This window comes from Magnolia sinica, chromosome 12 (genome assembly GCF_029962835.1).
Source record: "Magnolia sinica isolate HGM2019 chromosome 12, MsV1, whole genome shotgun sequence".
In the NCBI taxonomy this organism is placed as follows: domain Eukaryota; kingdom Viridiplantae; phylum Streptophyta; class Magnoliopsida; order Magnoliales; family Magnoliaceae; genus Magnolia; species Magnolia sinica.
Window position 1 is genome coordinate 73,328,537 of NC_080584.1, and position 18,233 is coordinate 73,346,769.

The 18,233-nt window shown below is 39.0% G+C and overlaps 1 long non-coding RNA gene and 1 other non-coding gene across 2 annotated transcripts; both read right to left on the reverse strand.

Moving 5' to 3' along the window:
* Window positions 1–927: 927 nt before the first annotated feature.
* LOC131221696 (uncharacterized) lies at window positions 928–17,049 on the reverse strand. Its single transcript, XR_009159532.1, has 2 exons — window positions 16,859–17,049; window positions 928–1,064 (listed from the first exon to the last, which is right to left on the reverse strand). It is a non-coding gene; the product is annotated as an uncharacterized LOC131221696 (long non-coding RNA).
* Window positions 5,546–5,652, reverse strand: LOC131222242 (small nucleolar RNA R71). The gene has a single exon (XR_009159949.1). It is a non-coding gene; the product is annotated as a small nucleolar RNA R71 (small nucleolar RNA).
* Window positions 17,050–18,233: the final 1,184 nt, after the last annotated feature.

An 18,233-nucleotide genomic window follows, 5' to 3' on the forward strand; every position in this document is an offset into this window, starting at 1 on the left:
CCAATCAAATCATGTAGTCAACCACAAATAGCTGGAAAAAGGCCATGATGGTGGTGGTGGTGGTGAATAATGAAAAGAAACTGTAATGAGTTACTATTAAGGTCCTGTTCTTAATAGCATTACAAAAGACCTCAATGCATGGGAGAATGAAAAGGAGGAAAAAGTTATAAACTGGGTAAGGTCATTTGAGGGCAGCAATCACTATAAGAAAAACAGTCAAAGGCTACGGCCAAAAACCGTAGCAAAAGGGATTTTGCTACGGATATGATCCGTAGAATGTCCATCGCTATTGGTGGGATAGCTAAAGGTATAGCTACGAATTATATGCGTAGCAATAGATACCAATAGCTACGAATATAATCCATAGCAATAGATACCAATAGATACGGCTTATATCCGTAGCAAAACCTTTAGCTTCCCCACCAATAGCGACAGCCGTGCTACGGATCATATCCGTAGCAAAAGGGATTTTATCCGTAGCAATAGATACCAATAACACTAATAATATCCGTAGCAAAAGATACCAATAGCTACGGACAAAAGCCGTAGCTATAGCTACGGATTATATTTGTAGCTATTTTTTTAAAAATTATAATAATACGACCTATTTCCATTATAAGAACCTGCTGTGATTGATAACTTATCTAAACTTAATGCTGATAGAAATAGTACATAAAATGCAATCAGAAAAAAACAATGCATTTATTACAAATAGCAATCAAATCATACAATGCATCCTACATTCACATTTCTAAATAAACAATACTTCACTTTGCTCAACCTATCATAGGAATTACAATTAAGGTATGCCCTCATGTGCAAGAAACAAATACACTCCAACACAGTAAACAACCTCCATATGCATTCAATAATGCTCACGTTTTTACAGAATTTTCTTCCTTCAGACGGTCAATTTCAGCAAATGCAGAAGATAAAGCTTCTTCTTTCCTTGAAACTGCAGATGTAACTTTTGTGGACTTCGACACAAGATCACTTTCAAGTTTTGAAACCCTTCCCTTGAGAAAATGAATTTCATCCTCCACTAACTTCTTTAGCTTGTCAGCCTGTATAAAACAGCATTTGTAAACACAATCAAACAAGCATGCCTTTGTACACATCTCAAAAGGAAGAAAGACAAAAAAAAAACTTATATATGAAGAAATCAAAAATGTACTATAAATCTTCTAAACTATGGCAAAATCCAACATGAGTAATGTGTTCAAACCTATGATGGACTTTTAAACTCAAAACCTAGGTTTAAGTTAAGGTTTTAGGTTTAGGTTAGGTTTATGTTATAGGTTATAGCTTTAGGGAATTGAGAATAGGTTAAGGTTTAGGTCTAGGAAATCGGGTTCGGGTTCGGGATTAGGTTTAGGTTTGGGTTTTCAAATTTAGGTTTAGGTTTAGGTTAGGGAGTTGAGATTAGGATTAGGTGTAGGTTTAGGCTTAGGTTAGGGAGTTGAGATTAGGATTAGGTGTAGGTTTAGGTTTAGAGATTTGAGAATACATTTAGGTTTTAGGTTTAGGTTTAGGTTATAGGTTATAGGTTCAGCTTTTAGGTTTATGTTAAGGTTGGGTAATAGGTTATAAGTTTAGGTTATAGGTTATAGGTCAAGGTTTAGGTTATAGGTTTTGGTTTTGGTTTTAGTTTAGGTTAAGGTTATAGGTTTAGGTTTAGGTTATAGGTGATAGGTTATAAGTTAAAGCTTTAGGGAATTGAGAATAGATTAAGGTTTAGGTTTAGGAAATCGGGTTTGGATTTGAGATCAGGTTTAGTTTGGGTTTTCAAGTTTAGGTTTAGGTTAAGGAGTTGAAATTAAGATTAGGTGTAGGTTCAGGTTTAAGGATTTAAGAATACATTTAGGTTTTAAGTTTAGGTTTAGGTTAAGGTTATAGGTTTACGTTAGGTTTAGGTGTAGGTTATAAGTTATAGTTTTAGGGAATTGAGAATAGGTTAAGGTTTAGGTTTAGGAAATCAGGTTCGAGTTCGGGATCGGGTTTAGGTTTGGGTTTTCAAGTTTAGGTTTACATTTAGGTTAGGGAATTGAGATTAGGATTAGGTATAGGTTTAGGTTTAGGAATTTGAGAATACATTTAGGTTATAGGTTTAGGTTTAGGTTTTAGGTTATAGGTTTAGGTTTAGGTTATAGGTTATAGGTTAAGGTTAGGTTATCGGTTATAAGTTAGGTTATAGGTTATAGGTTATAGGTTATAGGTTAAGGTTTCGTTTATAGGTTTTTTTTTAGGTTTAGGTTTAGGTTATTGTTGAGGGTCAAATATTGCATATCAGACCCTGTTATTGCCTGGATTTTCAAACATGATACTGTTTAACAGCCCGATTTAAATCGTGTTTGTGTTGCAGGGCGTATTCACGAGTCTGGACTGGAAAAGGTACTAAATGTATAGATTGACGCTCTGAATTCACCAAAGCATGAGACAAACCCCAGGGGACCAAGATCGATGGAATTACGCGCTAGGGATCCGCAAAAATCGAGAAACTGAAGCTCAAGTGGCCCGAAATTGGTCCAGAATGCAAGATCACAGGGTTCCCACCATCTGTTTAGCTCGAAACTTTATACATGGCTCAAGGACCAAAAACTAACCGTACACGTCAAATTTCAGCCAGTGGATCCCTCTGGAAGTGGCCCAACGGATAGATCAGCCTCATAAACCCTTGATTTGGGGCCCACCTGCTATCTGGATATGCTTCAAAATTGGTATCAACGCGTTAAATGAGTTGAAAAAATGGATGGACGGCACAGATATCTCTCAAATATCACGATGAACCCATATGTACATCGCATGTACATAGGGTACATGTGCACGAGAAGTGCACCTGACGGAGAGTCCGGTCAAACCACGGACTGACCCGAAGTCCGTTTTTAAAAGAAACAGCGTCCGACGCTGTTTCGACGGGCGATCTCTGTGGGCCCCACTCGCTGTTAATTTCGATGATCCGACCCGTTCACATGCCTTATAAGATGGCCAAGACCAACGCCTAAGTGTCTTTTTGCCACTATACAAGCGTTTTCATGATCCCAGCCGTTAAATGCAGGATGAACGGCGGAGTTGAAGATCTTGTGTACCCCATCGATTTCACTCCAAAAATCACCATTCCCGAATGGTTTTTCACAAGGATTTCAATGGACGGTGTGGATTTCTCAACCGAATTCAATCATGGCCTCCACCAACATCCCAGCGCAAGAAGCGCGCAAGCTCTGTTGCGCGCAACCGGGACTTCCGGGCCGTTCCTTGATCAAGATGGTGATCGGATCAGCAATCCAAACCGTTCATTCTCATCAACATGGAGCCGTGACCACCACCAAGAAGTCCGATTCTGATTTTGGACGATCAGTCGTCCAAAATCTCAAGCCAAACGCAAGTGCTTTTCTGCGTTTCGTCTGCTGCGCACGTTGACGCGCACGCTTATGGACTGCGTATATCGCAGCAGCTGTTCCGGACCCCTGGCAGGTATAAAATACAAGAAAAAGGAGAGATGGAGGGGGATGCAAGCAGGAGTTTTGGGATCAGAAGGGCAGCCTTGGAGGACGAACGGTCAGTGGAACGTGAGGCTAGAGGAGGATTGAGATCTGGTTCTCTCTTTCCTTCTTGTTCTTTTCTTTCTCTTTTTATTTTTATTTTGTTGCTTTGTTCAGCCCATTCATGTGTGGCTAAACCTCTTAGCTAGGGCTAAGAGGTGAAGCCTGTAGCGAGATGGGAGATTCTATTCTATGCTTTTAATGTAAACTCATGAACTGAATTTGTTTTTAGTTGATTATGGAAGGAATGTGTTTAGTCTTTAATGGTCTATTGTGACTGAAATTACAATGGGCTTGCAATGGCTTTGAATATTTTCTTTTCCCTTTTTTATGACGTCAGGGAGCCCTATTGTTCACCATCGTCTCCTGGGCATGGTAGGATGATGGTACCCTTCCTAACCTTCATAGCATGTTGATTGGTTGGTGATTAGTTTAATTCTGTTGTTAACTTTGTTTCCTGGGTATGGTTTGGTGATGGAATCCATTCTAATTCATATACCATTCATCTCGTAAAGACTAAATCAAGTAAGTTCAGTTTGATTTCCATGATTCTTGATGCAGGCATAAGATCTCCCTGATCTCTACAAGTGAATCCTCTTAATCCATAGTTCTCCTTCCTCTGAATTCCTTAAGTTTAGATTAATCTCTCACCATTATTCATTAATTTACATTGGATTTAGATTACATCTTTTGCTAGTTCTATATCTAGTTAGTTTCAGATCACGTACAAGTTTCAGTCCCTGTGGATTCGACCTCGGTCTTACCGAGTTTATTATTACATCACGACCCTATACTTGGGGAGTGAACAAGTTTTTGGCGCCGTTGCCGGGGACTGACAGTTACGTTTTTCTGAAATTAATTAGTTTTAGAATTAGGTTAAGATTAGGATTTCACTAACTTTAGGTTAAATGCTTTTATTTTATTTTATTTTTAGAAACTAACGTGTTTTCCTGTTTTGTAGGATTCTGACATAAGTCTCAAAATTGGTAATTCCTTTCTAAATCCTCTACTTTTTCTCTTTTTAGAATTATTATTTGAGTTTTAGAAATTTTCTTATTCTAAGCTTTCTTTTAATTTTAAAAATTTTCTATTCTTTTAGTATCTCCTCTTTTGTTTCTAGAAACTAGGTTAGTTATTTTCCTCTTTAGAGATTCTTTCCTTTTTAGAAACTAACTTTCTTACTGTGTAGGCTTTTAAGGTAGAAATTTCTAATTCGGTAAACTTTCTCTCTATTTTCTATTTTTCAGTTCTCTTTTAGTAATTTACTTTCTAGTTTAGACTTTTCTTCTTTTAGAATCTAACTTATTTTGTTTTATTTTGCAGGTTTTTAACTTAGGGGCTTCAATTTGGTAATTTCTTTCCAACTCTCCCTCTCTTTCTTTTTAGATTTTCTTTTCCTTTCTTAAGATTAGACTTTGAATTTGATTGAGGGCTGCGAGTGTTTCATGCCCAAGTGGGCCCGTGACAACACTCGACGTCTCTTGACTGAAGGAGGATTGGTTGAGGGGTTGACTATCCATTGCAGGATTAGACACCGCTCGAAATTCCCTAAGTTAACTGAAGTTATGACTGAAGACCAACCTCCTCTACTCCCACCCAGGGTGGAGGATACCCAAGATGAGAATGAGGTGCATCAGGCACCCCCGCCTCGTACTTTACGAGATTATCTACAACTGGCGGGGGTGAGTATGCCCTCATGCATGATTTTCCCTGAAAACACAGGACAAATAATGGACATCAAGCCAGGAGTTATCCAACTCCTTCCCAAATTCCATGGACTTGAATCAGAAAATCCATATTTACATTTGAAAGAGTTCGATGAGATTATAGCTACATTATGTTTTCCTAATGTATCTGAGGATACAATCAGGCTGAAACTCTTTCCTTTTTCCTTAAAAGAGAAAGCTAAGACGTGGTTACATTCACTGCGTCCTAGATCCATTGGCACATGAAACGACATGCAGAGGGAATTCATAAAAAAATTCTTCCCACATCATAAAACGACTACCCTCAGAAAAGCAATCATGAACTTTGCCCAAAAGGAAGATGAAATATTCTTCCAATGTTGGGAAAGATTCAAAGATTTGGTCAGTTCATGCCCACAACACGGATTTGAAACGTGGCGCATTACAAATTTTTTCTATGATGGACTGACATCTTCCATGCACCAAATGGTCGAGACAATGTGTAATGGAGAGTTCATTAATAAAGATGTTGACGAGGTATGGGATTACCTCGATAGTCTTGCTGAAAAAACACAATCATGGGACTATTACCCAATGGCGAACACCACGTCTAGGCCGACTCAATTAAAGGAGAAAGGTGGATTATATCTCTTGAAAGAAGAGGATGATCTCAAGTGTAAAGTGACTACGCTCATAAGGAAAGTTGTGGCCATGGAAGGAAAGAAGGATAAGGTTAATGAAATTGTTTGCGGCATCTGTGATTGCAACATTCATACGACTAAAAATTATCCTACAATACCCACCTTTCGAGGAGTGTTGAATGAACAAGCTAATGCCGTAAACAACTATCAAAGACCTTTTACTGGACCTAACTCCAATACGTACAATTCTGGTTGGAAAAATCATCCAAACTTTAGTTGGAGGAATGGACAAATGGCTACCCCTCAAGGTTTCTTCAATCAAAATCCAAATCAAGTGAAACCTCAAGAGGAACCGGTTCAAAATTCTATACAAGAGCTGGCTCAGGCAATGCGGGGAATTACAGATTTTATACAAAAGATAGATTCTCGTATGACGATTATAGAAAAGGGGATGCTTCCTGCACAACCTCTCCCCAATCCTAAACCGCAGTACGAGATTAATGATCCCAGCTCTTCAAATCAGATGGGGCACGCTAAATCCATCACCACTCTTAGGAGTGGAAAGATCATTGATAAAACTCTTCCAGTTAGGCCCGAAAAGCCTCAAGAACCAGGAAAGGACAACAATGATGGATCTAGTGATGCCCCACAAAAATTAGAACCGGAACTTCTAGAGAAGCCAGTTGCTCCGTTCCCCCAATGGTTGGTTTCACCAAAACCTCTCTCTAACTCTTAGGATATCCTAGAGGTGTTGAAACAAGTGAAAGTCAACATTCCTCTACTTGATGTCGTGAAACAGATTCCTTCATATGCCAAATTTCTGAAAGACTTATGCATGACCAAAAGACGGCAAAGTATTCAAAAGAAAATTTTCTTGACTGAGAAAGTGAGTGCTATCCTGAAGCAAGACGTGACGCAGAAATTCAAGGATCCCGGTAGCCCAACTATATCATGTGTAATCGGGAACCATCAAATTGATCACGCACTTCTTGACTTAGGAGCGAGCGTTAATCTGATTCCCTACTCGGTATACAAACAGTTAGGTTTGGGTGAATTAAAACCCACCCTAACCACACTATAACTTGCTAATCGCTCTGTTCGTGTACCAAGAGGGATAATCAAGGATGTGTTGGTCCAAGTTGATAGATTTTACTACCTTGTAGATTTTACCATCCTGGACACCGAACCCATCAATAACATAAGCACTCAGATCCCCGTTATTCTTGGCCGCCCATTCCTTGCCACTTCAAATGCAATTATCAATTGCAGGAATGGTGTCATGACTATGTCTTTTGGGAATATGACATTGGAGTCAAACATCTTTTTCAATAACGGCAAAAACTTAGAGGAGGATGACGATTTCCACGACATTAACATGATTGACTCTTTCGTGGAAGATACGACACCTCTAACCTTATCCTCCGACCATCTAGAGACGTGCCTGGCCCACTCCCATGATTTTGATGATGACATGATTAGGGAGACGTGCGCCTTCCTTGATACTGCACCGGTACTTGAAGTTAACCGGTGGAGGCTACAATTTGAAGAATTGCCACAAACCGATGTAGTGCCTCTACCGTCTAACCTCAAGCCGCCGAAGCTTGACCTAAAACGTTTGCCCTTTGATTTGAAATATGCCTATTTAGGTCAAGATGAGACATACCCGGTGGTGATCTCTGCCCACCTGGAGAAAGAACAGGAGAGTATGCTCATATCCACTCTCATTGAGCATAAAGGAGCCCTAAGATGGACGATAGCGGACCTCAAGGGAATCGATCCCTCGATTTGTACTCACCGCATATATCTTGAGGATAATGTAAAAACCGCTCGGCAACCACAACGTAGACTAAATCCAAACATGAAGGAAGTGGTTAAGGCCGAGATTCTTAAACTATTGGACGTGGGTATCATATACCCTATATCTGATAGTCAATGGGTGAGCCCAACTCAAGTGGTCCCTAAGAAGTCCGGAATCACCATCATAGCCAATGCTAATAATGAACTCGTGCCAACTAGAGTCACTACTGGTTAGAGAATGTGCATTGACTACAGGAAGTTGAATACCGTTACAAGGAAAGACAACTTTCCTTTACCATTCATTGATCAAATCCTTGAAAGGTTAGCTGGTCATTCCTATTACAATTTCCTTGACGGGTATTCGGGCTACAACCAGATAGAGATAGCCCCTGAAGACCAGGAAAAGACCACATTTACATGTCCCTACGGCACCTTTGCCTATCGAAGGATGTCATTCGGACTATGTAATACCCCTGCCACCTTTCAGCGATGTATGCTTAGTATCTTTTCTGATATGGTGGGGCAATATCTAGAGGTCTTCATGGATGATTTCTCTATTTATGGTCCATCTTTCAGCAAGTGCTTGGAAAGTCTTAAATGTGTGCTGAAAAGATGTGAAGAAAAGAACTTCGTACTTAATTGGGAGAAGTGTCATTTCATGGTTCAGAAGGAAATTGTCCTTGGGCATTTCATCTCGTCCAAGGGAATCGAGGTAGATAAGGCAAAAATCGATCTTATCTCTAACCTACCTCCACCCAAGAACATCAGAGACGTGCGATCCTTCTTAGGACACGCAGGATTTTATAGGCGATTCATAAAGGACTTTAGTCTCCTCTCTCGTCCTTTATGTAATCTTCTTCAAAAGGATGCTCTGTACGAGTGGACTGAGCAATGCTAGGAAGCTTTCACCAAGCTTAAGGGCACGTTAACCACTGCATCGTGCAGCTACCCGACTGAAGCCTTCCTTTTGAGCTTATGTGTGACGCTTCTGATTATGCTCTTGGGGCGGTGTTAGGCCACCCTACGTCATTCATTACGCAAGTAGAACTTTAAATTTTGCCCAGGTGAACTACTCGACTACGGAAAAGGAACTCTTAGCTGTAGTGTTCGCCTTGGACAAATTTAGGTCCTACTTGATCGAATCCAAGATCATTATCTACACAGATCATGCGGCACTTAAGTATCTTCTTTCTAAGAATGATTCTAAGCCCCGTTTGATACGATGGATCCTTCTACTCCAAGAATTTGATTTGAAAATTAAAGATAAAAAGGGAGTAGAGAACGTAGTGGCCGATCACCTTTCTCGTCTTAATACCTCTGATTCCCTTGAGACGACCCATATCAACGACATGTTCCCTGACGAACAACTGTTCAAAGTCTCCCATTCACCTTGGTTCGCTGATATTGCTAATTATCTTGCTACAAGTGCCATACCGACACAGTGGACTGCGCAAGATAAGAAGAAATTCTTCACCGAGGTGCGCAACTTTTTCTGGGATGATCCTTATTTATTTAAATATTGCCCAGACCAAATCCTAAGGAGATGTGTACCAGACGATGAGCATCAGAGCATCATCTCCTTCTGTCACTCACAGGCCTGTGGTGGTCACTTTTCTGCTAAAAAGACCACGACCAAGATTCTGCAGTGTAGTTTTTACTGACCCACTATGTTTAGGGACACTCATGAGTTTTGCAAAGCTTGTGAGCGTTGTCAGAAATTGGGAGCATTGTCCCGTCGAAATATGATGCCTTTGAATCCCATCCTTATCATTAAAGTATTTGATTGCTGGGGCATCGATTTCATGGGACCATTCCCCCAATCATTTGGAAATCTGTATATTTTGCTCGCTGTGGATTATGTGACTAAATGGGTCGAAGCGATTTCGGGTCGAACTAATGACCATCGCACGGTCATTAAATTCCTAAAAGAAAACATCCTTTCTCGATTCGGAACACCTCGAGCCATTATTAGTGATGGGGGCTCACACTTTTGTAATAAACCATTTGAGAGCTTAATGAAGAAATATGGTATCTCTCACAAAGTGAGCACCCCGTACCACCCATAGACAAGTGGGTAAGCCGAGATTTTTAATAGGAAAATCAAACACATTTTGGAGAAAACGGTTAACCCTGATCGTAAGGATTGGTCAATTCGATTGACCGATGCCTTATGGGCATACCGTACTGCCTTTAAAACCCCTATTGGAATGTCTCCCTTTAGACTTGTCTATGGGAAGGCTTGTCACTTACCTGTAGAGCTGGAACATAAAGCGTACTGGACGATCAAAAATCTTAATTTCAATCTGGACAACGCTGGCTCGCTACGCAAACTTCAATTGAATGAACTGGAGGAAATCCGGAATGATGCGTACGATAATTCGAGAATTTACAAGGACAAGATGAAAGCATTTCATGACCAATACATTTTGTAAAAATCATTCACACCAGGTCAAAAGGTCCTTTTGTACAATTCTCGATTACATCTCTTTCTGGGTAAGCTTCGATCTCGTTGGACCGACACTTATATTGTTATTACTGTTTTTCCTCATGGGGCCGTTGAGATTAGAGATCTCGACAATGGCAAGGAGTTTAAAGTCAATGGACATCAATTGAAACTATTTGTCGAGAAATTTGATTCAGAGGACATATCCATGCCTCTGACTGATCCTGTTTACCAAGGTTGATCTCCTAGTCTGATGGAGGTATAGGTAGGTTTCCTGTTTTCTTAGGACTAGGGTAGTTACTTTATTTGTCTGGCTGAGGATGGTAAACTTAGCACTCCTGGGAGGCAACCCAGCTCTTCATTTCATTTTATTTCTATCATTAATTAGTTCAATGTTTGTGGGTAACATTACTGCAAACCCTCACGAGACTACAACTCGTCCACTAGGGGCAACCTAGGGGTTTAAAGGCTTGTTGCATACGCTAAATGCAATCGAGAGCACCTACGAAAGTGGTGTAGGTAGGATTTCATTTTTTGTTATTTTTATTTTACTTCTATTGGTTTCTCTCTTGTGCTGACCCGCTCTTACGTAGATATCTTTGGAAAGCCTCTTGATTCTTTCATCAAGGTACTATCTTTCCATCACTCCTCTCATGTTTTCGTTGTCCCATGTGCATTGCATGCTTATTTCTTTTACATTGAGGACAATGTAGATTTTAGGTTGGGGGTGGGAAATTAGGTTTCCTAATTAGCGTTTTCTTGGTCTTGAGTAAAAATTGTGAAAATTTTTAATTTTTAATTTTATTTTTTTTGGACTTTCTTGTGAATTCGAAGGAATTTTGACAGCCATCTAGGGCACTTGGAATTTCAAGATATGTGATGTTGGTAATTTAAGGCGCTTGGAGTCAGTATCTGTTGGATTTCATGGTTAAGTTTGAATTGTTAATCCAGAATTAGAAGTTGTAAACATTAATTGAGTTATGATCTTATATGTCACATCTCGCTTACACATTAAGGTTTCATTTGATATTGAAGGATTAATTTGGTGATCACTAAGCTTGAAAGGAACCAACCTGAGAAATTGAAAGGATTGGGCGAATGGTCTACACCATAGGTTTGCTCCCTATAGGTGCAGATTTAATTCCCTATGAATGATATGTGAAAAAATTTTGGGTGTACGGTCTTCATCATAGGTTTGCTCCCTATAGGTGAGGATTTGATTCCCCTTTTTGGCATTACTTTTAATGAAAAAATTAAAAATTAAAAGAATAAAAAGATAATGTGTGAGGCAAGTTTGAGTTATCATGAATTCTCTTATTGGTTACCAATGATATCCTTAAATAGAGAAGTGAATCTTAATGTTGACAAGTCAAGATTAGACTATACATCCATGGAATTCAATGTTTAGAACTGTTCTAATTGATAGAATAATACTTTGAACTTGATTATGAAGTTTGCCGTGCACCTGAGTTTAGGAGAAAGTAATACCCAACATTCATGAATCTGAGAATTCTCATATCTGGATTATTCTACAAAAATCACTCGAGTTTATAAATTGTTCTGTAATTCTCAACTTACTTTTCGCATATTTTGCTCGGGACTAGCAAAATGCTGGTTGGGGGTTGTGTTGAGGGTCAAATATTGCATATCAGACCTTGTTATTGCTTGAATTTTCAAACATGATACTGTTTAACGGCCCGATTTAAATCGTGTTTGTGTTGCAGGGCGTATTCACGAGCCTGGACTGGAAAAGGCACTAAATGTATGGATTGACACTCTGAATTCACCAAAGCATGAGACAAACCCCAGGTGACCAAGATTGACGGAATTACGCGTAGGGATTCACGAAAATCGAGAAACTGAAGCTCAAGTGGCCCGAAATTGGTCCAGAATGCAAGATCACAGGGTTCCCACCATCCGTTTAGCTCGAAACTTTATACATGGCTCGAGGACCAAAAACTAACCGTACACGTCAAATTTCAGCCAATGAATCCCTCTGGAAGTGGCCCAACGGACAGATCAGCCTCATAAACCCTTGATTTAGGGCCCACCTGCTATCTGGATATGCTTCAAAATTGGTATCAACGCGTTAAATGAGTTGAAAAAATGGATGGACGACACAGATTTCTCTCGAACATCATGATGAACCATGTACATCGCATGTACATAGGGTACATGTGCACGAGAAGTGCACCTGACGGAGAGTCCGGTCAAACCACGGACCGACCCGAAGTCCGTTTTTAAAAGAAACAGCGTCCGACGCTGTTTCGACGGGCGATCTCTGTGGGCCCCACTCGCTGTTAATTTCGATGATCCGACCCGTTCACATGCCTTATAAGATGGCCAAGACCAACGCCTAAGTGTCTTTTTGCCACTATACAAGCGTTTTCATGATCCCAGCCGTTAAATGCAGGATGAACGGCGGAGTTGAAGATCTTGTGTACCCCATCGATTTCACTCCAAAAATCACCATTCCCGAATGGTTTTTCACAAGGATTTCAATGGATGGTGTGGATTTCTCAACTGAATTCAATCATGGCATCCACCAACATCCCAGCGCAAGAAGCGCGCAAGCTCTGTTGCGCGCAACCGGGACTTCCGGGCCGTTCCTTGATCAAGATGGTGATCGGATCAGCAATCTAAACCGTTCATTCTCATCAACATGGAGCCGTGACCACCACCAAGAAGTCCGATTCTGATTTTGGACGATCAGTCGTCCAAAATCTCAAGCCAAACGCAAGTGCTTTCCTGCGTTTCGTCTGCTGCGCACGTTGACACGCACCCTTATGGACTACGTATATCGCAACAGCTGTTCCGGACCCCTGGTAGAGATAAAACAGAGAGAGAGAGAGAAGGGGGGGGGATTCAAGAAGGAGGTTTGGGATCGGAAGGGCAGCCTTGGAGGACGAACAGTCAGTGGAACGTGAGGCTGGAAGAGGATTGAGATCTGGTACTCTCTTTCCTTCCTATTCTTTTCTTTCTCTTTTTATTTTTATTTTGTTGCTTTGTTCAGCCCATTCATGTGTGGCTAAACCTCTTAGCTAGGGCTAAGAGGTGAAGCCTGTAGCGAGATGGGAGATTCTATTCTATGCTTTTAATGTAAACTCATGAACTGAATTTGTTTTTAGTTGATTATGGAAGGAATGTGTTTAGTCTTTAATGGTCTATTGTGACTGAAATTACAATGGGCTTGCAATGGCTTTGAATATTTTCTTTTCCCTTTTTTATGACGTCAGGGAGCCCTATTGTTCACCATCGTCTCCTGGGCATGGTAGGATGATGGTACCCTTCCTAACCTTCATAGCATGTTGATTGGTTGGTGATTAGTTTAATTCTGTTGTTAACTTTGTCTCCTGGGTATGGTTTGGTGATGGAATCCATTCTAATTCATATACCATTCATCTCGTAAAGACTAAATCAAGTAAGTTCAGTTTGATTTCCATGATTCCTGATGCAGGCATAAGATCTCCCTGATCTCTACAAGTGGATCCTCTGAATCCCTAGTTCCCCTTCCTCTGAATTCCTTAAATTTAGATTAATCTCTCACCATTATTCATCAATTTACATTGGATTTAGATCACATCTTTTTGCTAGTTCTATATCTAGTTAGTTTCAGATCACGTACAAGTTTCAGTCCCTGTGGATTCGACCTCGGTCTTACCGAGTTTATTACTACATCACAACCCTATACTTGGGGAGTGAACAGTTATATGTTATAGGTTATAGGTTATAGGTTATAGCTTTAAGGAATTGAGAATAGGTTAAGGTATAGGTTTAGGAAATCGGGTTTGGGTTCGGGATCGGGTTTAGGTTTGGGTTTTCACGTTTAGGTTTAGGTTTAGGTTAGGGAGTTGAGATTAGGATTAGGTGTAGGTTTAGGTTTAGGTTAGGGAGTTGAGATTAGGATTAGGTGTAGGTTTAGATTTAAGGATTTGAGAATACATTTATGTTTTAGGTTTAGGTTTAGGTTTAGGTTTTAGGTTTATGTTAAGGTTAGGTTATAAGTTTAGTTTATAGGTTATAGGTTTTGGTTTAGGTTAAGGTTATAGGTTTAGGTTTAGGTTAAGGTTAAGATTTAGGTTTAGGCTATTTGTTATAGGTTATAGGTTGAAACTTTAGGGAATTGAGAATAGGTTAAGGTTTAGGTTTAGGAAATTGGGTTCGGGTTTGAGATCAGGTTTAGTTTGGGTTTTCAAGTTTAGGTTTAGGTTAAGGAGTTGAGATTAGGATTAGGTATAGGTTTAGGTTTAAGGATTTGAGAATATATTTAGGTTTTAGGTTTAGGTTTAGGTTAAGGTTATAGGTTTAGGTTAGGTTTAGGTGGATATTATAGGTTATAGCTTTATGGAATTGAGAATAGGTTAAGGTTTAGGTTTAGGAAATCAGGTTCGGGTTCGGGATCGGGTTTAGGTTTGGCTTTTCAAGTTTAGGTTTACGTTTATGTTAGGGAGTTGAGATTAGGATTAGGTGTAGGTGTAGGTTTAGGGATTTGAGAATATATTTAGGTTTAAGTTTTAGATTATAGGTTTAGGTTTAGGTTTTAGGTTTAGGTTAAGGTTAGGTTATTAGTTATAAGTTTGGGTTATAGGTTATAGGTTATAGGTTAAGGTTTAGTTTATAGGCTTTGGTTTAAGTTTAGGTTTAGGTTAAGGTTTAAGTTTAGGTTATATGTTATAGGTTATAGCTTTAAGGAATTGAGAATAGGTTAAGGTTTAGGTTTAGAAAATCGGGTTCAGGTTCTGGATCGGGTTTAGGTTTGGGTTTTCAAGTTTAGGTTTAGGTTCAGGTTAGGGAGTTGGGATTAGGATTAGGTGTAGGTTTAGGTTTAGGTTAGGGAGTTGAGATTAGGTTAGGTGTAAGTTTAGGTTTAGGGATTTGAGAATACATTTATGTTTTAGGTTTAGGTTTTGGGTTATAGGTTTAGGTTTTAGGTTTATGTTAAGGTTAGGTTATATATTATAAGTTTAGGTTATAGGTTATAGGTCAAGGTTTAGGTTACAGGTTTTGGTTTTGGTTTTGGTTTAGATTAAAGTTATAAGTTTAGGTTTAGGTTATAAGTGATAGGTTATAGGTTAAAGCTTTAGGGAATTGAGAATAAGTTAAGGTTTAGGTTTAGGAAATCGGGTTCGGATTTGAGATCGGGTTTAGTTTGTGTTTTCAAGTTTAGGTTTAGGTTAAGGAGTTAAGATTAGGATTAGGTGTAGGTTTAGGTTTAAGGATTTGAAAATACATTTAGGTTTTAGGTTTAGGTTTAGGTTTAGGTTATAGGTTTAGGTTATGTTTAGGTGTAGGTTATAGGTTATAGCTTTAGGGAATTGAGAATAGGTTAAGGTTTAGGTTTAGGAATCAGGTTCGGGCTCGAGATCGGGTTTAGGTTTGGGTTTTCAAGTTTAGGTTTAAGTTTAGGTTAGGAAGTTGAGATTATGATTAGGTGTAGGTTTAGGTTTAGAGATTTGAGAATACATTTAAGTTTTAGGTTTAGGTTTAGGTTTAGGTTTTAGGTTATAGGTTTAGGTTAGGTTATCGGTTATAAGTTTAGGTTATAGGTTATAGGTTATAGGTTAAGGTTTAGCTTATAGGTTTTGGTTTAGGTTTAGGTTAAGGTTTTAGGTTTAGGTTTAGGTTAAGGTTTAGGTTTAGGTTATAGGTTTAGGTTTAGGTTTCGGTTAAGGTTTAGGTTTAGGTTTAGGTTTAAGTTAAGGTTTAGGTTTAGGTTATATGTTATAGGTTATAGGTTATAGCTTTAAGGAATTGAGAATAGGTTAAGGTTTAGATTTAGGAAATCGGGTTCGAGTTCGGGATCAGGTTTAGGTTTAGGTTTTCAAGTTTAGGTTTAGGTTTAGGTTAGGGAGTTGAGATTAGGATTAGGTGTAGGTTTAGGTTTAGGGATTTAAGAATACATTTAGGTTTAAGGTTTAGGTTTAGGTTTTAGTTTATAGGTTTAGGTTATAGGTTTCGGTTTAGGTTTTAGGCTTAGGTTAAGGTTAGGTTATAAGTTATAAGTTTAGGTTATAGGTTATAGGTTATAGCTTAAGGTTTAGGTTATAGGTTTTGGTTTAGGTTAAGGTTATAGGTTTAGGTTTTAGGTATAGGTTTAGGTTGGGTTTAGGTTTAGGTTATAGGTTATAGCTTATAGCTTTAGGGAATTAAGAATAAGTTATAGGTTTAGGAAATCGGGTTCGGGTTCGAGATCAGGTTTAGGATCGGGTTTAGGTTATAGGTTATAAGTTATAGGTTATAGGTTTAGGTTACAGGTTTAGATTTAGGTTTAGGTTATAGGTTATAGGTTTAGGTTTAGGTTTAGGTTATAGGTTATAGGTTATAGGTTAAGGTTTAGGTTTAGGTTATAGGTTTCGGGTGTGGTTTAGGTTAAGGGTGTGGTCCCTGTAAATACAGTTATAAACACGGCCTGTTCAAATGGCCAGGCCTCTCCAATGTTGTCCATAAGAAATGGACAGTTTCATCATAGTCATAACAACAGTTCCCACATTCCAGGGACCCTCGCTCAATATCCAGATTGCTCCGACGCACATCCGGATCTGCTTCATCAATTTCAAGATAATATATAAACATAGGCCTGTCCAAATGGTCAGGCCACCCATATTGCTGTCCATAGGAAATTGACAACTTCATCATGGTCATAACAGCGGTTCCGACCTTCCAGGGACCCTTGCTCAACATCCGGATAGCTCTGACGCACATCCGGATCTACTTCATCAATGTATCATATAGTATAAAGGAAGGAAGACTCACCAATTTAGCTAGCAAGGAGAGAAAGTGTGAGTGCTTGAAATGTTGCCCTTTCTTTGAATAATGGATGCATATTCCACAATGCAATCTGAGAATGAGTAAGTTTTTTAGTTTCTCCGACAATGCATATGGGCACAGATTTACAAATAAAAATTTTAAGCTAAACCAGAATAGAGATGACAATGCTTGGCACTTCTTCCCAATCTTGGTCCTTAAGATAAGTGGGGCTCACATGGACTGTATCAGAATTTAAGCTAAACCAAAAGAGAAAATACAAGCAAGAGATTACTACCTGGCCAGACATAACTTCACCATTGATCCAACTAATGTTAAATCCAGCATAAAGGCATGCTTTGTAGTATTGGCCCTTACACAAACCGACACACACAGCCTCAGCTCTTGTAACATGAGAGATATCTAGATAGCAAAGATACACAATGGATAAAGATCCTTTTTTTAAACTATGGTTCGTGAAGTCAGTGACATTTGGGACCATTTATGTAGATCTTGTTTCTCATAAAACAAGAGACATGCTACTATTAAAGAACAAAAAATGAACCACATTTAATTGAAATGTGTTCTCCTATCCCCAATAAAATCCAATTAACAGAATAAGATGTAACTGTGTAGCCAAACCAAAGATCAAATGTATAAACATGTCAATCAGAGCAATACTTCAAATAGTTGCTTTTAGTTAAAATGAGGAAGAATGGTAAAGCAAAACAGAAGGTAATATTAAGACTAAAAAATTCTCTATTTTCCCCTTTGAAGGTTAAGGCAATATCTGTTACAACTCAAATTCAACAGACCTAGAAACCCAATCCTCGATGCCATTAAACCTAGAAAGAGCTCTGATGCAGATGACTAGGGTAGCTAGACATGCATACAACCATTCAGCCTCAGCATTCAAACATGAGCTTCACATGTGATCTACATGACCTGCGTTAGGACATCTCAGCTGTATATAAAGTTGGACTTATTATATAGATATCTCTAAAATGACACTAATAAATCAATCAAAACCATTTCAAATCAACGGCTATCAAATGGATTATTAAAGTAGAATAGTGAGTGGCCCAAATTTAAAGGGAAAAATCAGATGATTAATATTATCTTCTCAGTGCAAAATTTCAGGGATGATCCATCAGTAGTTGGGTCGGGGATTTGGACAGACTAGATTGCCTTACAACCATGCTATGTGCCCGAGAAAGAGAAAATAGAAATTAAAGAAACGATGCTCATAATAGAGCTCCAAACTTTTCACCTGCATCTGTCAATGCATATATAGGATAAAGGTCTACAACCTGATTGCTATCAACACTACTAGGCATCTAAGCGGCATTATTTTTCTACAAAAAAGTAGATCAATGAAAAACAT